Genomic DNA, 26747 nt, shown 5'->3' with positions numbered 1-26747 from the left:
GGGAGAAGCTGGTCTGTCTGGCAGCGGGCGAACTTGAAGGCGGCTTTCCCTCAGAGGTGCTTGCAGCCGTTACAGGGACACTGAGACCCGCGACTCCGGGCGGAGAATCGGCCATAGCTCCCTGATCCGCCCTTTGATTCCCTGAGACCCCGCCCCACCCAGGCTGCGGCAGAGGCTTTTGCATGTGAATGTACCTAACTGCAGCCCAGCCAGGCAGACCCGGAACTTCCAAGAGAAGGCCCAAGGCCCCGCAGCGGCTTGCATTGCTTCACAGCTGAGCCTCTTCATGGCTCCTGCTGTGTGGCCTCAGGCAGAGGCTGAATTAGCACCTCCTTAGATCCAGGAGCCACTGGACCATCCAGATTGCAACTCCTCAGATCCATAAGGGACACACTCAGGGAGCAGACTCAGTGAGCACCAAAGCCCCACTGAAGCAAGTCTTGCCCCAGAAGGGTGTCTTCAGCACAGAAGTTCTCCCACTTTAGACACAGCTGATTCTCACAGCCAATTGGCCTGGAGGTCAATTCCTCCCAGTGATTCTACAACAACCAAGGCACCAAGAGTGCACCAAGAGTGTCCACCCCAGGTAACTGGGGAGGCTGAGCTACTGGGCCCTACAGGACACCTGGCGCGCAGGGCCACTCTATCAACACAGGGAAGCTGCCAAAATGCGGAGACAAAGAAACAGGTCACAAATGGCAGAAATGGAGGAAAGCAAACGATTGGATATAGAGTTCAAGGCCACGTTTATAAGGTTTTTCAAGAATTTTATGGAAACCGCCGATAAATTTAATGAATCCCTCAATAAGTATAGTGAGACCATGGAGGACATGAAAAGGACCAACTAGAAATTAAGCATACACTGACTGAAATAAAGAATAATTTACAGAGATCCAGCAGCAGACAAGAGGATCCCAAGAATCAAGTCAAAGATTTGAAATACAAAGAAACAAAAAATACCCAACCGAAAAAGAAAAAAGAAAAGAGATTCCAAAAATATGAAGATAGTGTAAGGAACCTCTGGGACAACTTCAAGCGTACCAACATCAGAATTATAGGGGTACCAGAAGGAGAGAGAGGGCAAGATATTGAAAACCTTTTTAAAGAAATAATGACAGAAAACTTCCCATACCTGGTGAAAGAAATGAACTTACAAGTCCAGGAAGCGCAGAGAACCCCAAACAAAAGGAATCCAAAGAGGACTACACCAAGACACATCATAATTAAAATGCCAAGAGCAAAAGATAAAGAGAGAATCTTAAAAGCAGCAAGAGAAAGACAGTCAGTTACCTACAAGGGCGTACCCATACGACTGTCAGCTGATTTCTCAACAGAAACCATGCAGGCCAGAAGAGAGTGGCAAGAAATATTCAAAGTGATGAATAGCAAGAACCTGCAACCAAGATTACTTTATCCAGCAAAGCTATCATTCAGAATAGAAGGTCAGATAAAGAGCTTCACGGATAAGAAAAAGCTAAAGGAGTTCATCACCACCAAACCAGCATTATATGAAATGCTGAAAGGTATTCTTTAAGAAGAGGAAGAAGAAAAAGGAACTCTGACCATTTGCCACAGCATGGATGGAACTGGAGAGCAGATAAATACCACATGATCTCACTCATTTGTGGAATATAATGAACAACATAAGCTGATGAACAAGGACTGATCCAGAGACGGAGAGGCATTGATTGGACTGTCGGGACTTGGAGGGAAGGTAGGGGAGGGTGGGGGTAAGGGGGAAAGATCAACCAAAGGACTTATATGCAAGCATATAGGCCTAATCAATGGACATGGACAACGGGGGGGGGTGAGGGCATGAGCGGGGGGGGGGGGGTAGAGGGTAACGTGGGGACAAGGACACATATGTAATATCTTAATCAATAAAAAATATATTAAAAAAAAAAAAAAAGGAATTCGCTCTCTTGTTGCTCATATGGTTCTTGGCTCTTGGCTCTCTTGTGCTCGCCCTTATGGCTCATGGCCATTCAGACCTCGCACACAGTGGACTGATGGATTGCAGTGGAGAAACACAGATCAAGTTAGCCTGATGCTGAACTGGACTGTGCAGACACAGAAAGAAAATTCTAGACACTGGCTCTGATTTTAGTTCTGCTAAAACTCCAGCTACACTTGCTCTATGGCAAGACAAAGGGAAACGGGGCTTTGGAAACTCAGGGGTATAATTCTACAGAAATAAAGCTTTCTGTGATGCCTCATTCACCTGTGCAAGTGTCAAAAATTCTTTTTTTTTTTCAAGATATCACAAGAAATCTACCCCAGCTAGCAACTGGGAGAGATGAGGACCTCCCCACACCCGTAATAGTATCTCGCCATGGTTTTAATTTGCATTTCCCTAATGACTAATAATATTGAGCACTTTATCATGTTCTTACTTGGCATCTGTATCTCTTCTTTGGCAAGGTGTCTGTTCAAAAAAATTTTTAATGGGTTGTTTGCATTATTATTATTGAGTTGCGAGTTGTATGTATTTTGGGTACCAGTCTATTATCAGATACATATTTTGCAAATGTTGTCTCCCAGCCCATGGCTTCCTATTCATTTTCTTAGCAGTACAAAGTGCAGATGTTTTTCATTTTTATTAAGTCCAGTATTAATTTTCCCTTTTATCAGTATGTACAAAGAAAGGATTCTCAAAGCAACACATGGAGTTGCACATAAAATGGGGCCAGTACTTCATATTCTCAGAAAACATCTCTGATTTCTTTCCCAAGAGTAATACATTTTCTTTCCTCCTGCCTAGCTGGACTTGGTGGGGAGAGAAGATCAGAATGGAGCTAAAAGGGTTTTATACTGCTCAGAGAGCTTACGGACATGTCTTTAGGGGAAAGTTATAGCAGGGGCCACAGACCATATATGCAAGAGACTAGCATTGTTATTCTTTTGAATATAGGCAGGTGGCCACACAAGAGAGATGCTTATGAAAGAACCACACCAAAATCCAGCCAGATTCCACCTAGCATGAAGGAGAGATGGTTTTGGTCTACCAATAAGTAGATGTTTAATACCTTGGCCTTCTCTTTGACCCATTCATACGAAGTTGCCTTTTCTTCTCAGAGTGTTTCTATAATACAGGAAGACTTGACTTTTATTTCTTTATCTAAACAGTATGCTTACAATGAACAGGTTCTGTTCATCCATAAGATACCCTGACTCTGCCAATAAGCTACCAGCACAGAACCTCCTTATCAATCTTCACAACCAGTGGCCTACACCTGCACTGCAGGCTGTGGGCAGCCATGTTCTCCTGCAGCTGAGCCCTGGTGTGAAACTGCTCACAGCCACTCCTCCTCCCCCCCATTTCTCCCATGGGAAAACACTCCGGTGAGCACCAGATGATCTCCTATCTAATGACCACACTGCTCGGTGCTGTCTGTCTCCTGGCCGCCCACCAATGCTCTCTCAATGCCCTTTGGTGCCAGCACCCTGCCTCTAGGACTCTGCCCCTCAGAAAACCCTTCTTTGATCAAACCTAATACCTAATGCTCCTAGGAAGTCACTTAAGATTTTTTGTTTCACCTCCCAGGCACGACACTCTCCACTGAGCCTTTTATATATTTTATTGATTTTTTACAGAGAGGAAGGAAGAGGGATAGAGAGTTAGAAACATCGATGAGAGAGAAACATCCATCAGCTGCCTCCTGCACACCCCCTACTAGGGATGTGCCTGCAACCAAGGTACATGCCCTTGACCGGAATCGAACCTGGGACCCTTCAGTCCACAGGCTGACGCTCTATCCACTGAGCCAAACCGGTTAGGGCGGCACGACACTCTCATTTGTACAAACTGCCTTATTTTACAGTGCTGTAGCTTTTCGTTTGCATTTTAGGCTTTTGGATGGGTGCCCTTTATTGAACCAGACTCCGAAGACAATCCCACCAAAAAACAACTCCTGGCAGCGCTCTAAACCAGCGGTCACCAACCTTTTGGACCTCATGGACCACCAGTGATCCGCAGATCACCGGTTGGCGCCGCTGCTCTAAACAATTACAATCCCACGAGGGAACATGAGAAGAGGCTCCTGCTCTCCTCCCCTCCACCCCCGCCCCTCCTCGTGCCTCTTCCCTAGGGAACGCTCAGTGCTCCGTAGCTTTTTCTTTAGAACAGTGACTGCAGTATACACGGATGTTGTAAATATCCCCAAAAAACCCTGATCCCTTGCAGGCTTCCTGCCTGACCCTGGCGCCAGTGTCCGAGTCCCCAGACATCATTAAGGACATGAATCTTGGGTAAAACAGCTGACTTCCCCATTACCTGCCTCAGCCACATCTGAAGACTCTTTGGGAAGTTCTTAGAACCTTTCTCATCTTTGCTATGCCCTCTTTCTCTGCCCAGAGCCGGTGACGGAGCGCAAACCAGAGGGTTGTATCTGAGTTATCTTGGGCATCTGCCTTCTGAAGTTGTCTTCTGACTCAGTTCAATTCTGAAAGTTTAAAAACCTTTTTTTCATAAGGAAGCATGAGCCCGCTGAGGCATATTCACAATACAAAGTGGAGAAATGTTTTTTCTCCCTGGCAAAATAACACCATGTAGCGCTGGGACCATGAAGATTCTCAAAGGTGGAGAAAGAAAGCGATGCCTCATGGCAGACAGTGGTACTTGCGAGCAGGACAGATACACTCATGTGTCTGCTTAGGGACCACATGGCATCTGATGGCTCACATAGGAGAACCTGGAAGTGTGGGAAATTAACACTGCCCATCCGATGCCATGTGGTCCCTGAGCAGACACATGTGTGAGCACAGGTGAGGTAACTCCTGGTGATTCTCAGACCCTTGAGGTGAGCTATTCGAGATAAGAGGTTCTCCATCAAGGTGAGGAGAGTGAAGTCTGGATGGTTACTGTTACCAGGTCTTCACCAGTTTCTCTACAACACAGAGCCTGGCCGGGCTTACATGCTTAATGAATATATTACAGGGAAGAGAGGAAGTGTGCAATCTCGGGATGCAAGAGCGAGAGAAAAGAAGTGAGGAAGGGAAAGAGGACAAGCAAACACAAGGCGAATAGTTGCTAAGCTGGCCAGTTTCTCAGGAAATATGAGTGTTTCTCAGGAAATATGTGTGTTTCTCAGGTCTCATGGAGTGAACCACTACAGTTCAGCTCCGCTGGCTCCTCTCTCTCTCTTTGCTCTCTAGGGTTGTGTTAATTCCCCATACTCCATGCTTCTCCTACATGAGCCCTCTGGGTAGCCTCTGGGGAAACCAGAGTGTCTGTGAGTTGAGTTGGGTGGATCTGGGTAATGAATTGATGTAGCACCAACCCCACTGGGTATATAGTGGCTTAGCCCTCTTAAGACCACGGGAGAGGCAACTGGGGGTGAAGAGGTGAGATGGCAGAGGAATGGCACATCACTGGCTAGGGTTATGGTTGGGACCACTCCAGCTGGGAAGCCAGCAGACAACTGAGGCCGATGGGGTGGGTGTGGTCAACCAGACCAGGAGCACATGTTATGGGGGTCCTTTCCAAGCACCACCATGTCACAGGTTAGGAAGATGTGACGAGGTTTTGGTTATATCCAGAGGTTGTCAGTTTTAAGTAACAGCCCTAAGAAAAGTGTCATCGATTTGAATTAGCATCAAATGGCAAGCATAAGGAAAGATGCAGAATTTCATTTGGGGTAAATACAGACTCCTAAACTAAATAGAGGAGCTGTGAGAGATCATCTTCAATGAAAAAAAAAATCTTCAAATGGAAGATTTTCAAAAGAATCCAGAATTCTTCCTTCTCTCAATGCAATGGGTTTTTTTGTTTGTTTGTTGATAAAGAAGCTGTACCTTTGGGGGATAGTCTGTGTAGTCTTAGAGTAATTTAGATAATGTTTCTCTTAGCTCCTTTTCATATTTACCATGTTATATTATAATACTTTTATGATGATTTCACAGAGATTTATAGGCTTTTCAAAAGAAATATCTCAACATGTCTCAAAGAGTTCTATTTGAATGGAACAATCTGGCCACAGGAATGTTAACAATGATTTTAGGGGTTATGTTCATAAGTCTAAAAAGGAATCTTCTCCCTCACTTTCATTAGCATGAAAGCCATTCCAGAGAGCAATAAGCAGATACCCTCTTTGCACACAGTTGCAGTTGATGAAAGATTGCATGAGGACTTTTCTCATCCTTGGCTTTTTTTTTTCCTGAGGTTTTTGAAGTTCTGAAGGAGAAAAAGTATTTACTATAAGAGCTTTGAAACAAATAGCCTCTCTGTTTCTAAAATGTGGCAAACACTTGAGCCTAAAAATCAACAATTTCAAAAATATTTTTCAGGTTGAGCTACTCTGGCTCACCTTCACTCCTTGGCCCAAAGTGAATGGCACTGCAACTTCTAGGAGAGACTTTGGCCTTCAACTATGCTTGGACCTGCATTTTTCTGGGCACATTTGGTGAACTCTGTTTCTGTAAAATTCAACCATGTAAATTTAACAATTTTCTGGGTATAAGCAAGATAGATTTATGTACTTTTGTTTCTCACATATACATTAGAACTCATCATCAGTTCTATATTGATTGTCTAATATACTATGAACAAAAGTGAGGCCCTGCCCAACTAGTGTAGCTCAGTAGTTGAGTGTCAGCCTATGAACCAGGAGGTCATGGTTCAATTCCCGGTCACGGCACATGCCCAGGTTGAGGCTCGGGGCGTGAAGGAGGCAGCTAATCAATGATTCTCTCTCATCATTGATGTTGCTCTCTCTCCCTCTCCCTTCCTCTCTGAAGTCAATAAAAATATATTTTTTAAAAAGTGAGGCTCTAAGCATAGTCAAGGGATATGATATGAATAATGTAAGATCTCTTTTTAAAATAACCTGTAGGTAAGATAGACCCATAACCAACTATCCATTAGTAAAGGGGGTAGTTGGATGTCATTCCAAGTGTTCCTTGAACATAGGCACCATACAGTGTAGAAGTAGAAGGAGCTTAGCTATTGCTGCAAACTGAGTAAACTGGAGTCAAGAGATCCCGGTGACTGTTCTTATATCACAAAGTTGGTTTTAGGCAAAAATGCATCTTTTTAAACTCCAACTACTCACATCATTTCTTCTTTACCTCTGCAATTTTAAGCAATAAAAGTAATATTTGTCCAATGAGGAAGTTGGGTAAAAGGAGCATGATTCTTGGGTGTACTACAGCTGCACTCCCTTGGTTTGAATCAAGGATCTCCCACTTGCTAGTTGTGTGACCTGGGCAGGTTGTGAGACTCTCTGAAACTCCGTGTCTGGGTCTGTACGATAGAGACAATGCCATGTCCACCTCATAGGCTCACTGTAAAGGTTAACTGAGTGGCTTCTGTAAAGCCCTTAGTGATGGGCACATACTAAGCCCTTAATAAATATTTGTTTTTCATTATTTAAATGATTTTAATAAGCTTAAAGAACAATTTTGTAATATGTTTACCCTTGTAATCCCTAATGTTTTTCTCTATCACCTGGCCTTCCGATAACTTGACTTGGATCTGCTCTGATCAGGACCCTGGCAGTGTAGCTGCTACTTCAAAGCAGAAAGTAAAGCAGATGCACAAGGAGATGCTGAGGACTGTGAATGGGGGACTGTATAGGGCAGTGGTTAGCAAACGGCGGCTCGCGAGCCACATGCGGCTTTTTGGCCCCTTGTGTGGCCACAAAGTTTCAATTTCACTGTACGTGCATGCCCGCATGTGGTATTTTGTGGAAGAACCACACTCAAGGGGCCGCAGTTTGCCAACCACTGGTATAGAGCCTCCCTCACTGTTCAGTTAGATTCATTGGATCCGTGTGGATTTTGACACATTAACTTTCCAACTTCTTTAGAGAAGTGCTCCATGATTATTCTTTCTAGCAAATGAGACATCAACTCGTGATCCAAGTTCCAAGTACATAGCTACTGCCCTTCACCTGAATCTTCTTATCAGAGCCATGCTGGGGCCTGGGTCATTGTTCATTAGATCCTTGCTTAGGTTCCCCAGTTAAACTTGATTGTCATAAACTTGGTTGACCTCAACTATGGATATGTCAGGAGGCTTCATATTCTCCTTTGAGTTTATAATGGACTGTTTATGGAACTTCTTCTTGGCAAGAGGCCGGATTGCGTTTCTTCAGAAATTCCTCATCTTGTGAAAGCAAGTCTCCCACCTTCAAGGGAGTTTTTCAAAAATTTGAATGTTGACTCCTGTGCCATTCTGCTGGTTTCTGGGTGGAGGCGAACTGACTGACGGGTTTCTCTAGTACTTAGTGCTCATTAGCTGAATACTGCAGCCAAAATAAAAATTCTTTTCAAAGTTGGCAAAAACACAAACAAGAAAATGCGTTTTTATCATTTTTGAGCAATGCTCATATAAAGTTTCATTTGAATTTTCACTTATGTAAGCACATTCTAATGTTCTATTTTTTTCTTTTCTATTTAATTTATTGGGATGACATTGGTTAATAAAATTATACAGGTTTCAGATGTACAATTCTATAATACATCATCTGTATATTATATTGTGTGATCACCATCCCAAGTCAAGTCTCCTTCCATCACCATTTATCCCTCCTATACCCTCTCCTACTTTCTCTCAGCCTCCTTTCCCTCTCGTAATCACCATATTGTTGTCTGCAATTATTAGTGGTTTGGTTTTTGAGAAGGTTTTTTGCATAATCCCTTCACCTTCTTTACCCAGCCCTGCAACCCCCCTACACTCTGACAGCTCTCAATCTGTTCTCTGTATATATGAGTCTGTTTCTATTTTGTTTGTTAGTTTATTTTGTTCATTAGATTCCACATATGAGTCAGATCATATGGTACTTATCTTTCTCTGATTTGCTTATTTCACTTAGCGTAATGTTCTCCAGGACCATTCATGCTGTTGCAAAGGATAAGATTTCCTTCCTTTTTATGGACGAGTAGTATTCCTCTGTGTAAATGTACCTCAGCTTTTTATCCACTGATGGGCACTTGGGCTGCTTCCAAATCTTGGCTGTTGTAAATAGTGCTGCTATGAATTAGTGTTTTGGGTTTCTTCAGAATGGCTATATCAATAAATCAACAAACAATAAGTGTTGGTAAGGATGTAGAGAAAAGGGAACCCTCAGACACTGCTGGTGGGAATGCAGATTGGTGAAGCCACTGTGGAAAGCAGTATGGAGTTGCCTCAAAAAATTAAAAATGGAGCTGCCTCATGACCCAGTGATTCCAATTCTGGGAATTTATCTGAAGAAATACATTCTAATTTTTTGTTGGAAAATTCTTTTTCTGTTGTAGTCTAGATTCCTCTGAGAAAATGTTAATGGTTCACCTGAATGTAAGATGATATGGTTTCATTCTTTTTCTACCAAAGTCGATATAATTTGGAATGCCATTCTAATTAAAATATTTTATTTTTCTTGATCAAGTGGACCAGTGAAGGACTTAAAAATTATTTATATATTTTCTGGATCAAATTTAAAAATAATTATTTCCATTACAATTATAGTGTTGACTTTTATTACATTTTAGCTTTTCATTAACTTCAATAAAGATTAGTTGAGAATTACTATTAAATATTAAAATTAGCCCTCACTGGTTTGGCTCAGTGGCTAGAATGTAGGCCCAAAGGTTTGATTCTGAGAGCACGTACCTGGCTCACTAAAGGCTCAATCCCTGGCCCTAGGTGGGTGTGTGCAGGAGGCAACCAATCGATGTGTCTCTCTCACACCGATGTTTCTTTCTCTCTGCCTCTCCCCTTTCCTTCCACTCTTTCTAAAAATCAACTTAAAATCAAGGGGAAAATGTCCTCAGGTGAGGATTAACAACAACAAAAATTTAAACATTAAAGTTAAATATTAATTGAATTAAATGCCCTGAGTAAATCCTTATAAAAGCCTATGAATTAAATTCTATAATTCCCATTTAACATGTGGTGAAACATAAAGATGAAATTCCATGGTCATATAGTTTTAAACATTGATAATCCTTTTGTATTTCATAGGTATTATTAGTAATACTAATTACTAGTACATTCATGTTCGTAGCAATCTACTACTCAAAACATTTCTTTTCCAAACCATTTTATTTTAAAAAGTGTGCTCACAGCATAAATTAATTATATGGTTTAGTAGCACTAATTGCTTCACTTTTTACATTTGAAAGGATTTAATTAGGCAAACTTAAAAGCCCAGGACAAGATGATCATCCCAGGAGCAGTGTACATGATGCCGTTTAATTAATTTGAATGACCAGTTTCGGCAACGCTGAAACTGTGTTGGACTTTCGGGAACAAAGGGGACAGTGACCTCCCCGGGAAAAGAATGTGGGATAAGCCGATCGGTTACTTATCAGCCCTGCTCTTGTCGCGGTGCCAACCAGACATGTTCACGTTGGCTGGACACGATCTGCAGACGGTGGCTACCCTCAGGGTGACAAAGATAAAATTATGACTTCACTTGCTATGGATAACTTGTCTTTGTTCTTAGCCATTTTAAGACCAAGTATGAGGACAATGTATTCCAAAAAATGTTTCAGCTTGCACAGTAGCACTTTTAATTCTTTGTAACAGTTAGATAGACAAGATCTTATAAATATCAGACGTGCTAAACTCTGCTATTATGAGAAGGAAAGGATTTTTTCAAAGAAGTAAAGACAAGTTTCTAAAAGAATTTAAACCTCAGCATTACACTTGAATTCAGACTAATGATTATTGATAAAGAGTTTCATTTAGACAGAAATGATTCCCAACTGAGATCTTGAAAATGGGTTACAGTGATTATAAGATAGACTATATTTATAACCAGAAAACATCAATAATAGTGATAATATTTAAAAATTTATTGAGCAGCTAATATGTGCTAAACGCTGTGCTATAACCTTTGCAGGAATTGTTTCTTTTAATCTGTAGCCCTGTTCGTTAGATGTTCTGATTAGTTCCAATATAGAGATAAGGAAATTGAGGTCCAACTTCACACTCTTGCTTCTTTTCAGCTCTAGTTAGACACCCAGGGAATTTGTATTTTTTGTTTGTTCGGTTGGTTGGTTGGTGTTTTTTTAAGCACCAATCACATGGCAGCAGGTAGTGGGAAGAGCAAAACTTTGGGAATCAAAAGATCTGCTTTTTAGTCTAGACTCTGTCTTTGTTACCATTCTATGCCCAGCACTTATCCTAATACCTGTGACATAATAAATATTTAATAAGCCTTTCTGGAATGGAATGGAATGGAATGGAATGGAATGGAATGGAATGGAATGGAATGGAATGAATGCCAACTTGGTATATGATCTTGGCCAAGTAGTTTAAACATTTTAAGCTCTACTTCTTTTTATCCCTTTTCTATTTCATACCTCCCTTGTTTCCAAAAATGATTTCAGGCATCATAATAAAGACACAACTGCATGAAACCTTTCCAGTAAGGATAAAAGGTCAAAAGTGAGTGACTTTAAGAAGGAAGAAGTCTAGACCCCAAATCAAAGATCAGAATAGCTGCTTTGCCTGGAGTTTAGATTGAACGTTGCTGCAGAAACAGAGCATCTGCTGGCAACCACCCCCCCTGCCAGCTCTTCTGCCACGATTGCCCAGAGCAATCTGCTCCTGCAAGGAGTTGTAAGTGAAGCAGAGGAAAGCCCAAAATATCAGCTTTGCTGTCTAATTATTTTTGATCATTAAATCATTCCAGTTCTAGATGATTATGTTAGGTCCATTTTAGAGCCTGTGATCAAAAATCTATTTAGCAAGACAATTGGATATAGGGGGGGGGGGGAGGCTTCTTTCTCTCATGAAATCTGAAATATCCTATTAAATGAAGGAATTAGAAAGGCTTGAAGAGGCGGGTTTAAAGATCAGAAAGAACCAAGTCACAGCCAACCGTGAGTGCCAACATGGCAGCACCAAGCAGCCCTCCCCCTCCCTGGCTGAATGGTTCCTGGGAACAAGAGAGACCAGGAGAGAAAGAACAGAAAATGTCCTGTCCATCGCATTCACACCACTTCACATGATTACCAACTGTTTGTTTTGGGTGCAGACCCAGCAGTTTGATAAGAAAAGAATCTGAGCATTATGGTGAGAAAGGTAAATAATTAACCGTGTTGCTGACACACAGCAGTAATCTGAGAAATCAGGTTTTGCCTCAAAATAATAAGTCTTCATCCCAGAAGTTTTTCTTCACCCTTGGACATCCACGTCTTTACTTTTACTGCAGGAGCCACACCCTCCTTACGTGGGACCAGGCTGCACTTTGGACATCAGGGGGTCTTTGCTAACACACTGAGGATCTATGTCTATTTCTTCAGTGTTTATGGTGCTGTTTGTTCAGCTGCTTCCTCTCTAACCGCTTTCTGTTTGCAGACTCAAAATCAGTCATTGGTGATTCAAAGAGCTATTCGGCAAAAATGGTGCTTTATCACCTCCCCAGGCCCTCATCAGCACCCTGCATTTCCGGCTTCTATGTGGTCACCCAGCAGGTTTATTAACTGGGAAATGCCCAATAGTTTCGTGGCTCCTTCTGCAAACTGGGGGCTGAGAGCAGACAGCTGACCAGACTGTGAATTTTCTCCCTCTTTTCCTAAGCACCTTTCAACTCACTACATCTGAGTCAATCACAGTCGTCAGGGAAACGGAAATAAGGGAAAAAGTGTGAAGAAGTGATGAAACGAATGCAACTGGACTTGAAAATTTGCCAGTATAAATGTATAAGCAAGTGATATGCAACTGCAGTTGCGCCTCTTAAAATTATATCATGCACAGGTTGGAAGCCTTGGGAAAATTATAGTGGAAATTCCTGAATTAAAAGATATAGGCAGTGCCTTTGGCGGACCCGGATCTGTCTCTTGCTTCAACAGTGTTTGGATGGAGCACACCCAGGGATGCCCTTCTTCCAGCCTCTGGCCTCTCTCCTGCATCTTATCCAGTCACCACCTTCAGAACCACCTCCCCCACCCTCCCCCCCACCAGCACTGTTTATTTGTTTTTCTATCTTAACTCCTTATTGCCCAACAACCATGAGCTCCCAAATTTGTCAGAATTACTCCACCCAGGTGGAGACTGTGGTCACCCTCCTGGCCAACCTGCCTCTGCTGGCCGCCTACACTCACCTCTCTTGGGGCTTCTATCTCCACCACGATGTGGCTCTCGAGGGGAAGGCCTGGGCTGCTTCTTCCTCAAGTTGGCAGAGAAGAAGCGCTGGGGCTCTGAGTGGCTCTTAATGTTGCAAAACCAGCGTGGTGCCCGCATTCCCTTCCAGGACGTGCTGAAGCCCCCCAGGACAAGTGGGCAAAATTCAGGGATCCATGGAGGCTGCCCTGGCCTTGGAGAGGAGCTTGAACCAGGCCCTTTGGGAGCTGCAGGCCTTGGTTCTACCCACAGACCCTTGTCTCTGTGACTTCCTGCAGAACCACTTCCAGGGTGAGTAGGTGAACTCATCAAGAAGATGGGCAACACCTGACTCACCTCCGCAGGCTGCCGGCCCCGGGCTGGGCTGGGCGAGTATCTCTCCCAAAGGCTCACCCTCAAGCAGCATTAGAAGCCTTTGGAGCCCAGAGGCCTTTGAGGGGCCCCCTGGCATCAGGCTTTTACCTGAGCCTCTCCCCCAAACTACTAGCCATTCTTTTAACCATCCTGAAGCCCTCTCCCATGCATTGGACCAAATGAAACAATAAAGCTTTTTGCAGCAAAAAAAAAAATAATAATAAATAAATAAATAAATAAATATATATTTATATGAACAAATGAACAAATGAACAAATATATATAAATATATATATATATATATATATATATATATATATATATATATATAGAATACAAGAGTGTTCGTTATACTTCTCATCCCCTTCTCAGTCCAATTCAGTAAAGTTATTTCAACTGAAGATTTACATCTAAAAATGAAATTACTTACTTTGATCTACTTAGCAATACATCTTTGGTACCACTCAAGAGGTCAGGTGCAAACAGGAGTAAGTATGGAATGTACAGTGAAGATGGATGGAATCAATAATCAATGAAAAGATATCTTATGACTTCATGAAATAATGTTATCATAGCTGTTTTAGTCCAGTGCATAAGTATAGGGGAGGTGTGAACATTTTATAAATAATGAGTGTGTGACAGAAATTGGGAGCCAGACTTAGTAGGTAAGTGGGATGCTCAACCTGCTTCATCCAATCCTTCAAAGTCCTCTCTTGGTTTGTGTGTTTGTGTGTCTAAAGAGGGTGAGGATGAGGATGGAGTAACAATTACTTTTTTTCTTTTTTTTGCTTATGAACAACAAACATTTATTTCCCACAGTCCAAGATCAAGGTGCTGGCAAACTCGGTGTCTTGTGAGCACCCACTTCTGGTTTATAGAAGGCAGTCATTTCAGTGTGTCCTTACCTGGAAGCATTTGGGGAGCTGTGGGGTCCTATTATAAGGGCACTAATCCCACTCCTGAGGGCTCCACTCCCATGAACTAGTCACTTCCCAAAGGCCCCACCTCCTAGCACCATCACATTGGGGGTTAGGATTCAACATATGAATTGGGGAGGTGACACAACCATTCCAACCATAGCACTATCTAAGACATAAATAATTTGCAGATTAAAAACCCTGTTCCAAAAGCAATGTATTTACATCAGGTCTACGGAACACAACACATTTTTTCTCAGCTCCTCATCCCCACTTCAACATCCTTCATCAATCTCTTCAGCTGCCTCACACCTTCCCTTGTGTGGTCCAACACCCTGAACACAACATGAAACCTGGTTTAGGTTCCTCTGCAACTGCAGATATTGAAACCCTTTGGTTCAGAGCAATCTTCAGTGATGAACCAACGTTGTCGGATACTTATGAAAGGAAAAGTATTATTGCATTTCTGGTTATGTAAATGGCAATGCCCGAAATGAACAAGCCAAATTTTTCTCAGCAAACATTCATTTGAAAAATCATATTTCTAATTCAATTACACATGAGCATATAAGAATGGCCAATATGAATTTACATTTGATGCTAAGTACATTTGTGTGGACTCTAAAATGCCCATCATTTTAGAATAGTTTTCTCTCATCTGCTTAATGCTAATTGTATGAGAAGACTACATCCAATTCCTATTCTAAATCAAGGGATATAAGGTACCTGTTATAAATCAGGATTCGGCTTCACTCTGTTGGTTTTGTATATAAAGCTCATGATTACGGTGACTAGTCCATGGCAGCTAAAGAGAGGGAAAATGGGAAATATAATGCAGGAATCCTGCTTCAATGAAAATTATTGTAAATTGAATTTGACAGTATCTGATGGATATTATTCTAGTCACAGACAAACAATGATTTAAAGAGTAATATGAAGCAGAATGTGTTACTGCCTCACAGACTCAAAAGCAATAAATCTTCCTCCAATGTGACACAATCATTTTACAATCATTTCTCTCAACCTTTCTCTTTCCCTAAATTTTCCATGTTGTTCTGTTCAGTATTTTCGTGTGTGTGTGTGTGTGTGTGTGTGTGTGTGTACAATCACTTTAATAGTACTGAAACATCCTGAAACAAAATTAGGATCCACCAAGATCTCATAGTTGGAATGAGAGACAAAATTCAGTTTGACTCTGATCTATGTAGAGTCCTACAGTAGCAGTCAAGAAAGGCCAGCTCCATTTGTACAAGACAAGTGACTTTAAAACTGAGCTGTTTATCAACCATAGCACAACAGAGAGTGTAGAGTCTAGCATTTTATTATCCGACCACGTGAACAGAGGCTGAGGAACAAGAATGAAGATACTTGTTCCATCCTTCTTTGCAGGGATAAGAAAAAAAATTGGAGCAATCTTCACAGTTTAAGAGAGAAAAAAAGAACACATTCAAAAGACAGGTGTTTTTTAAGTGTCACAAATTGGGGATAAGTTTTGGGAACTAAGCACAGTGAGTTCAGCAAGAGTATGTGTATGGCACCTACAGAGGACAGATTAAACCTCTTCTACTGTCCAATAGCACAGCAATGGGACCAATGGTAAAAACTGGGAAAGCAGATTCCACTCACACAAGAAGTCCTTGACAAGAGAATGCGCTGCTTGGGAACGTAGTGATCCCTCATCTCTAGAGCTGGTCCATCCAGTAAACGCTGGATAGTGTTTGTCAGGATTCCTCAGGAGAGCTCAACCACAAAGTAGCACTTATATCAACTGCCCTGCAAAGTCCCCCTCTCACCCCGATAATCTATCATCCAATAAACGAAATGGAAGATGAAAGGCAATCGATGTGGAGATGAGATAGTTGATTGGAATTGATCTCCTATGCTAATGTGTCTGCTTCCTGGGCCACATAGATCTGATCTTGCCAAGACTTGAGTGCCCCCTGGTTCCATGCCTTCCTAAGATGCTCTTGAGGTTCAGCTATATTTCGGTGCTGAGTTCCTATCAGGGCAGCTCTATCTTCTTTTCTTTTGTTGCGTCACAGAAGAGAAATGAAATGATTGTGCCTCTTCTTAAAGCCCTTCCACGCCCCAGATGATGGTGGTAATTTTACATCTCCCCTTCAGAACCAAGTTGCTCACCCATCCAGCCCCTAGGAGTACGCACTACCGAAGGCTCACAACTGAGTCTCTCTCCAAGAATGTTGCCGGAAGCCGGTCCATGCTTGCTGTTTCAAATATGTTTGCTCACCTTCTTGGCACTATGTGTTTTAACCAAGGTCTCTGAGAAAGGTTGTTTCCCCAGGTAGGGATTTTCCCCTGAAGTTAGGGAGGGAATAAAACCTCTTAACTAAGTGCCAGGTGGGTAATTAATCACTTTAACTATGAACAATCATGCTTAAGCTACATAATCTTTACTCCCTGGAATGGAGATAAGAAACGCCCTAACCTTTGAAATAGAGATTGATAGGATTGGAATCAACTGGTATAAATACAGATGTAAGAAGACAGAACGAAGAGAGACAGAACCTAGGCACAGAACCTACACAGAACGTTCTCTAGAGACAGAAGAACTTCGCTGGAGAGAACATGGCAAAAGATCCTGGACTGAACCTGACTACAGAAATTGGCAAGAGAACCTGACTAGAACCTGGTAACTGAACCTGGCTGGAGAACCTAGCGAGGGAACTTGGCTACAGAACCTGGCTGGAGAACCTGGAGAACCTGGCTGGAGAACCTAGCAAGACAACATGAACACAGAACCTGGCTGGAGAACCTGGAGAACCTGGCTGGAGAACCTAGCAAGACAACATGAACACAGAACCTGGCTGGAGATCCTAACCAGAACTTCGCTGGAGATCCAGACCAGAACTTGGCTGGAGATCCTGGCTAGAGATCCTGGCTAGGCTGCTGATCAACTGAACACTGTCTCCATGTCCTTCCTTCTTTGCCGACTCCGTCTATGCCTTTGGAAACCCCTGGACCTGCTGGGGCTGGACCCCGGCAGAATGTCTTCACCCACAGTGACACCTCTTCCATGTAGGTTGCCTGCATGCAATAAGTGGATGCAGGAATACAAAGACTCAATCTTCACTTGGGAGAACTTGAAAGTGTTGTTTCAGCACCATAGCTTCCTGTATCCTCTACCAGAGTTCACCCTCTCTGTCCAGTTTTCCCAGCCCCTCCCTCTTACAGATATTATAACCAAGGGCACTCCCAGTAAACTTCTTCAGTAAATCCCCTTTTTGTCATGTTTCAAGAGAATGAACCTAATACTGTAGCAATAATAATGATGATCACAATAATGATGATGGTGACAATGATGACAGTTTGGGTGAGGAAGCTAGTGGTAGCAGTGCAGAAGGAAAACAAACTGCATTTCATTTGCATTGTCCTTTATACTAGCAGTTAAAAAATTCATTTGATCCTCATCATAACTTGTGAGTGGGAAGGGGCCCAAATAATTTCCAATCTACAAATCAGGGAACTGAGAAACACGATCAGTGAAAGGCTCATGATTACAAAATAGAGATAAATTTTGTAGTAAATCTTGTCTTCTGGTTCTCATTTTAATGTCATTTCACCTAATTATAGTGCCATGCGCTTCACAAAATGCAGAAAAATATTTGTTGGATAAATTAGTATAATTTTATTACTTCTTTATCCCTGTTTTTCTCCTGCTGATTCTGCAAATTGGGGGTTGGGGTGAAATAATATGTTAGTGCTCCTGATTTTGAAAACTAACCATAATTCCAAATATTCTGAATTAGTTTTCAATAAATATGCTCATACTCACCAGCTGACATGACCAACTTCTGTTTGGAAATCAGGACTTTTGTATGAATAATGTACAGGGCACAGAAAAAGAAAATATTCCAAAGAATAACACTCAAGAAAGATTTCCATGACATGCTGACACACTGCTGTGGTCCTGGATCTCTGTTTACCATGGACTGGTGTAACTTGAATAACAGGTATTAATGGTCAAGGTGTGCACATACCTTAGCTTGGTGCATGTACCCGATGGGTCACTCTGGGAAAAAATATTTCCACCACGTCCCAGATGTAAAGAAAACTTTAGAGAACAATCCCCTCTCCCCCAGTTCTGAAGAGCATATGAGCTCCAAGAAATGTTTATTATATAAATGCATAGATGAGGCCAATGAATTTAAAAGAATTTGAGTCCACTTTGATGAGGTGTCACTGATGAAAATATTGCTAGCTATAATTTTGCTCCCCTTCTTTGATTTTGCTCCAGTGAAGTTCCTGTTTGGCTTGTTGGCCATGGACTGTAATGCTTTCAAGTTAAGCTCCTTTAATTAACTGCAGAAAGACTCCCTGTGGTGGCCTGGGATACCTCACTTGGTAGGAGTTGTAGGTGAAGATATTCTATAGCAGAGAGAAGAAATCTTGAATGAGCTAGGTCATTGCAACTGAGAGAAAATCAAAACCATTATTCTTCCTTCACACTGACTTACACCCAGTGTGAAGAACAGCTGGACACAGAAACTGTTTCATTCATTTCAGGAGCAACTCGGTAGTTTGAATGTCAAGTGATGACTATTGCTGGTAAAATAATCTAGCTTCTAAATTCTGATAGTGCTTTCTCCCTGTCCGCAGGCCTGTGAAAAATGTGATATTTCATTCTAAGATGCAGAAACTATAATAGCTTGATCAAAATGATTTATCCATGCTAAGTGGCAAAACAACAAGAACACTGGGAACATCACCATTCCTTTACAGTTGACTTTCATTCATCCCATCCAAACAGAGCCAACAATAGTCTCTACATTTGCAGGCAATGAATTAAAACAGGGCCCAAGTCAGAAACCTAGTACAGTAGAAATATCTGCGATTCTCTGCTTCAGCTACATTCAACTCCTTGGGCTCCCCAAAGTTTCAATTGGCTTCCCTGTCTCTGCGTGGAAATCCTGTCCCTGATTTCCTAGACTGGTGATTCCCTCCTCATCTTTTTCTTCTCCCATCACTCCCTGGGTAGAAATGCACTAAACAGCAAACCGCATTGAAACATAACTACTTATTCACTTGTATTTCCCCCCACCCAGAATGTGAGCTGTAATTTCGTCATCTGACACCGGATGAGGTTCTTGGCAGGTTGTACAGGTTAAAGGAATGTGTGTTGGACTGAATTGAGGGACAGCCATGGAATAAGATACAATTCAACTGCGACTTCCCCAGCCTGTCCATTCATTCATTTGTTCATTCACCATATCTGACTCTGTATGCCAGGCTCCATGCTGAGCAATGGAAATCAGGTGAAAATGAAACAGAAATGATTCCTGCTCTCAGGAAGTTGATAATCTAGCAGGACACAGAGAGCTTAAATAAACGCGTGCACATCTATAATAATAAAAGCGTAATATGCTAATTAGACCAGACATCCTTCCGGATGACCTTCTGGATGAAGCCAGGGCTCTGAGAGAAGCCCGGGTCCTGGGTGCTTGCTAGCAGCTGCAAAGAAGCCTGGGTCCCGGGTGCCAGAAGGAAGATGGTGCCGGCAGCCAGGGGAAGGAAGGCCTACTCTTGCACAAATGTCATGCATCGGGCCTCTAGTGTAACTATAACTACACTGTGTCTATATTGCCTGTAACTGTGCAGCCCTAGGCCCTGTCGGTCAGTAGTGTCCCTCCCAACGTCCAGCTGTAGAAGCCTTGAAGGAGACTCATTCCTCAAAGGGCCCCTCTGACATGAGTCATGACTGAGGACCCCTGGCTGACACCTGGCAGAGGCAGCTCATGGCCTCCCCACTGGCATGCTCCATTTCTTCCTCAATAATGGAATGCTGATATACCTGGGGCCACAGTATGCCCAGCTGAAAGATGGCATTTTTGAGCCTTACTTGTAGCTAAGACTGGGCAATGGGATATCAGCAGAAGTTCTCCTTACAAGAGGCCAACTTATAGCATTATATGTCAATTATATACCAAGTGAAATAAAAAGAGGCCAACCCAAGTGGAAAATATGCCCTTTGCCTCCTTCCCTTCTTCTTGCCTGGAAAACAGTCATGATGGCTGGAGTACAGTAGCTATTCTGTACCATGAGGATGCCTTGAGAATAGAAGCCATTTTCTAAAGATGGCAGAACAGAGAGAAGGAGCTGCAATGATGTCCATGGGGCCAGTTGTTACTACCCCTGAACTCCTTGCCTTTCACTTCCTACAGTGAGAGAAGGACTGGCCTCTGTCTTGTTTCAGCATTGTGATCTGGGTTGTATCAGATATGCAGCTGATACTAGTCTTAATAGATAAATATGGCGATAAGACTATTTCTCATGTTTTACCAAAAATGAAAAAATAACTTGAGTTTTCTTTAATAATTGTTGAGTTTAAAACTTGTTCATACATTATCTTATTTGATCCTCTTTAAAAAAAACTTAGGAAATCAAGGGATAAAATTCACCCAGTTTATGAAAGAAAATCCAAGCCTCCTCACCTATCTTAGGCTTGGCTTGTGTTATTCCCTTGGTTAATAGACATTTTTCTATGTCCTTCCCTCATCAAGTCCTTAATACCCTTCAAGGTACAGTTAAGATATCAGATCTTAGAAGAGTCTTCTTTATCCACCCTCATGCCTATAGTAAATTGGTTGTGACTTTTTTCTCCTGCTAATTTAAACCCACAAGGACTGTTTACAAAGCCCCCCTTCCTTCTTTGATGTAGAAAACAACCAAAAGCACATTCTCCCTAGTTATTAGTTCAAGGTAGCTAGCCAGCAATTAGGACCCCTGAGTCTTACTTTTAAAAGCACGGGGAATGAATTCAGATTTTGAGAGACTTGGTGAAATAATTACCATCCTGGCTTATGGTCCTAACATGATAAAATGGAGCTCCCATCCAGGATCCCACAGGACACATCATTTGTTTTCCTTAGCTGTGTGTGCTATCACTGGTGGGCCTTTAACTGAGCATCTTCTATGTCCAGTGCGTGTTATTCTTGGTTTACGGTTCTTCAACCATTTTTCCCACTTGGTATCAGATAGCTGGATTCTAAATCATGTACCAAATTATATATTATGTAGACCTTATTATATGATGTGTTCATTTGGATGAATAAATCTCACTGAACAATTCTAGCCTAAGTTCTTCCCATGGGGAAAAGCTGACCCTCCTCATTTTTCTTTCTCTGAGATTCACGCATTTGGCTGCTGATGGGCTTTGGCTTCTGCCCCTTCAGAGTTCGTAGAAGCTGCCAAGTTTCACCCTGTGCCCCATGACTTGCTCCGTGGCTCAGGTGAAACCAGCAGCATTTGTTTGAAAACGCTTCTTGCCAGCCGTTGTTTGCGGAGGCTGCTGCGTTTCGTTACTAATTCAACAAGGCGGTGACGGCAGCACCCCAAGGTCTCCCTGTGCAGTGGGGTGTTTGTGGCAGGGCGCCTGCAGGTGCCTGGGCTCACTCAGTCCATAGGAAACAATGGTGAGTTGGAAAGGTCACTGGAGATACACTCTGTTAATTTGGTCAGAGTGCCTCTCAGAGAACAAAGCACGTGGCCCCTCACAGGAGAGTGGAAGCAACCAGCCCCCTCTCTCCAGGTCGCTTTTTAAGGTTATCATCATCATGTAGTGCAAACAGTCAAATTCCTTGGGAGCAAGTGCGACTTTTTCTCTATCGCTCGTGGAACCCCTCACACTGTGGGCTTAATACAAGCCAAGTGTGTGCTCCTTAAACAGAGGGGGAGCAAGATGTAGCTGTGTTTCGGGTTGCTGGGAGGGTGGGGGGTGGTTGTTTGTAGGTTCCTTTGTTGTTGTTGTTGTTGTTGTTGTTACTGATTAACACTATAATTTTGCCCCATGTGGAACGGACACATATTCATGCACATTTTAAGATAATGGTGTTCTTGTAAGCTGCTGCAATTGTAGGCATTTGCAAGCCCAGAGCTTGATAAACCTGAAATATTTAAAACAATGTTGTTGCTACTAGCCAGTCAAGACCAAGATCTCCGGTTAGGCCTGGCCAAGTCTTCCTCCTGTGTTTCCTGCCACATTTCTCATGTGCCACCTAATCTAGAGGGAATGCAGAACTTCTCGTGGTTTCTAGTAACTGCTAACTGAATTTTCTTCTATGGTGCACATATGGTATTCTTGTGTTAGTAGATTTCACTGTATACTCAGAATTTAAACATAGGTTTATGTTGCTGATATTCATATTCCTACCATTTGTCCTCTAGTAAGGTGTTATTCTTCTATAATCATTTTGTCATTTTTAATTCATTCGATAACTGGATTTCCAAAAGCCTTCACTCTGGTGGGTTTGTTTTGGTTTCAGGTCCCTCTGATTTATCAAGATCATTCTGGATACTTATCAAGGACAAATTGCCTCAGAGGATCTGCTTTACTGAGATACTCCAGTCCTCTTTCTAATCCTGTCCAAGGCAGTGGTCCCTCTTCCCGTCTGGGTCCCATTTGACAGCACATTGTTTGTGTCATTGCTCACGTGACTAATTACTATGGATTTAGGGATAGCCTTTGGTGTAGTCTGTTGGTTATTAGGAATTAGAATCTTTATCACAGTCTGTGCTACCCTATTTAACAAACCACACTCAAAGTCTATCCTTCAAGTTGTACAAAGAGCTTCTTTGTTGCACCAGGGACCAGATGCCTTTGCAGGGTGTCACCCAGCTATGGAGGCTAAAGGGAAAGGTGTGATGCAGGAGAGGCAGGAGGGTGAGCTCCAGTCAACAATGATCTTGTTGAATTTCTACCGCAGTGAGGGAAGGAGATTAAGAAGGAGTTCAACATGGGACCCAAGGGATAAATCGCTTAATCTCAGGATACAGAGAAGCAGTAAATGTAGGGAAGTAACTAACTTCTTTCAATAACGTGCAAAATGTTTCCAGTACTCTCTACCAAAGTAGACTCATACTAACGTTAGAAATAACGGCAATACTAATCACCTTAATCCATCCATAACTTATCAACTTAAGTTTTAACTTTAATAAACAGGCCCTCATCAAGTAATCTTATCAGAAATCTGTTTTTATTTTAATTTTATTTCAGTTTTTATTTCATCTTGAAAATAAAAAATTTCAAACTTACAGTAAAGTGGAAAGAATAATAAAATAAACTGAAATATCCTTCACCAAAGATTCACCAAATGTTAAGCATTTTGCCACATTTTTGCTAGCCCTTGCTAGATAGGCAGATGATAGATCAATATAGAGATAGATCTATTGTTATGAGCTAAATTATACCATACATGCAAAAATACATTCACACACAATACAAATATATTATTATCTATTATTCTTTTTCCTGAGACATAGTCATTGACACTTTAACATGTTTCCTTAATAATAAAGACATACACTTTTTGAATATATATATATACATATATATATATATTTCAGAGAGAAAGGGAGAGGGACAGAGATAGAAACACCATTGATGAGAAAGAATCATTGATCAGCTGCCTCCTGCACACTCTCTATTGGGCATTAAGCCCACAACCCAGGCATGTGCCCTGACTAGGAATCAAACCATTCATAGGTCAAAACTCAACCATTGAGCCACACCAGGCAGACAACACTACAATATAACTATCAAATTATGGGAATTTAAAATGCAAAGAACACCATTATCTAACATATAGTCTTTATTCAAATTCACCAACTGTCCCAATTATGCACTTTCTGGCATCTTTTTCCTGAGTCAGTATCCAACCCAGCATCACACATTACGTTCAGTTGGTCTCTATGTCCTTTTATCAGTATTAGTTCCTCAGTCTTTCTATTTCTTTCATGCTGTTTGCTATGTTAAACATGAAATTAATATTCATTTTGCAAGACACTTTTGCTAACTTTTTGTGATGTCATTTATATGACTTTAGGTTTTAATTTAGAAAATCATTCTTCATAGTGTTAGTCTATATTCTCATACTGAAAAAAAAATTTCTGAATGGTGATATTCATCCATACTCTGAATTAAAAAAATCAAAACGTTTAGCAGTGTGAATTATTGGTTTCTCTTTATATGTCAATGTATCTTTTATTAACTTTTAATCCTGTAACAATTTAATTATACCTTTTAAATATATAAAATTTTCGAAAATACCTTTTCATTTTAAAATTCCACACTAAGACAGCAGTCTCAATAGAGAAAACAGGCAAAGAGCTATGAACAGGAAATTTATAGAAGCGATAACCCAAAAGACCATTGAACATGAAGGGATGTTCAAGTTCTCCAGTAATTAGAGACGTGCAAATTAAGACAATACTGAGCTACTACTTTGCCCCTTTGTATTGTACTGGCCAAAATTTGAAAACCATATAATGCCAAGTGTCCCTCCATAGCTGATTGGACCAAGGACAGGGACCTGACATAGGGCAGTCGAGGATCAAAGCTGCTGGTATTCTATGAGGTGTCTCATCTGGCCCAGAAAGATGAGCTGGAAAAACAATATTCATGTCTTTGGAATATGTATTTAGCAATTTCTTTTCTAAGTTAACAAGTTAGGAGGGAGAATAAAAGAGAGAGGAGATGGGCAGAACCATAGACCATCGCAAATTGGCTGTGGCCGCCAGAATCACAAGGAGAGGCCGTGGGGAGGTGAAGAAGCCATGGCGCATGGGAGTAGCAGAGCCTCTCACAGACTGATGTGTAACCATTAACAGAGAAGCCATGAGGGACGCTGTGGGAGCAAAGTGATCCACCTCAGTTCCTAGTCTTGGCAGCTTCAGTGTTTTCTATTTTTTGGGAGGGGAGGGAGGGGTAACAGGGGAAGACTGGCAGTTAGCGTTGTAAATAAAAGAAGAAGGCCTTCAAAATCCCAAAGATTCTTATACCTAGCCAAGCAATCAATCAAGTATGAGGGTACAATAAAGACATGTTCAGATATTCAAGGAAAAGAAAAGCCACCAGAAAGCACAAAATGAACTTAGGATGTTTCTTAATAACTTTTTGAACATGCCAACCTTTCATCAAAATCTCTGAAGTCATTTGAAGTTAGAATATTGAAAAATACGTGATATTGAAAAAGTGAACCAAAACACAGACTTCACATTCTCCAGTCCTCCAGCACCTGTTCAGGCAGTGTTTAAGGTTCTCATTCAAAATGTATTGAGATAATCAATGATTCCAAGCATGGAAGACAAACAAGGCTTGGGCCAGGTTGGCTTTCGGAGAGTTGACAGAGCAGCATGGAGGCCGACATGAAAGGAAAATGGCTAATAAGTCAACAGGGCATGATAAGGGCTGTAACAGACAGGTAGGTCCCAGGTACCGTGGCAGCACAGAGAGGCCGCTGCACACTCCGCCTGGGGGTGCCATTAGTGAGGTGGTCTATTTGAGCACAGTGTTGAGAGGTCAAGTAGGAGCCAGACTGGGATGGAGGTCAAAGGTCCTGGGCGGATGGGGTCTGGTTGGGAAGCTTTTAGCTAGAAGGAACATCTGCAAGGCAAGGAAGCAAGAATTAGGATGTAACTCAACATTGCTGAAACATGGGAAGTGAAGAATCTTACCTAATAATAGACAAACATGTAAATTGACCATCCCTCCGCTATGCTCACCAGCCAATCAGGAGAGTATGCAAATTAACCCAACAAAGATGACAGTTAATTTGCATACCTAGGCGCAAAGCAGCAGAGCGAAGACTGAAGGCTCCAGCTGGAGCGAAGGCCTGGGTCCCGGGTGCCAGAGGAAAACTGGTGCCGGCAGCCAGGGGAACGGAAGGCCTATTGCACAAATCTCTTCATGCAATGGGCCTCTAGTAGAATATAAGGCTGGAGTCAAGGGACAAGTTCAAGGATAACAAACTCAAAATAGCGAAAGGGAAGAGGACTTAAATGAGAATAGGCAAATAAGACAATGGGAAGTGGTGAGGAAGGGTTGGAGATGGAAGGGAAATGGGATGCTGAGACCGGCACCCTCAGGTTTCCTCTGCTGACTGAATTCGGGGAATTACTACCTAAGGCAGGAGTGCTGACACAGGGAGGGAAATGCGATACTTAACAAAAATACCCAGTCAGTGATTTCTAGCAAACGAAGCATCTATGTCAACAAATTCTAAGAGTTAACACAACTATTTCAGACAGTTGCTAGAAACAAAAATAAATGGGACGGTGTCTTGGAAATATGTCAAAGAGAATATGACTGGCGACAGGGTGTAAAAGAAAAAACTGGGGAAAGTTTAAATGGTTAACCATGTTAATCATGGGAAATTCCCTGAAGAGATAACGTTTTAAGGACAGGTGAGATGTGATCCATCTCACTGGGGAAGTATAACTATTCCTGTCTTGGAGGTTAGGTTTAAAGTAAAGGGCTTTTAATTTGGTTTGTATTTTTTAAAGTATTCTTAAATTACAATTGAGTGAAAGAATCATCTTCTGCAATAGGAATTTTTAAAATTCTATTTTAAATAGTATAGTGCAACGTGTGTTAAAATAATTAGATGGATGGAATCCATAGGTAACAT

This window comes from Myotis myotis, unplaced genomic scaffold (assembly GCF_014108235.1).
Source record: "Myotis myotis isolate mMyoMyo1 unplaced genomic scaffold, mMyoMyo1.p scaffold_m19_p_3, whole genome shotgun sequence".
In the NCBI taxonomy this organism is placed as follows: domain Eukaryota; kingdom Metazoa; phylum Chordata; class Mammalia; order Chiroptera; family Vespertilionidae; genus Myotis; species Myotis myotis.
The sequence above is the reverse complement of the archived record's forward strand: the minus strand, read 5'-3'. Positions refer to the sequence as shown.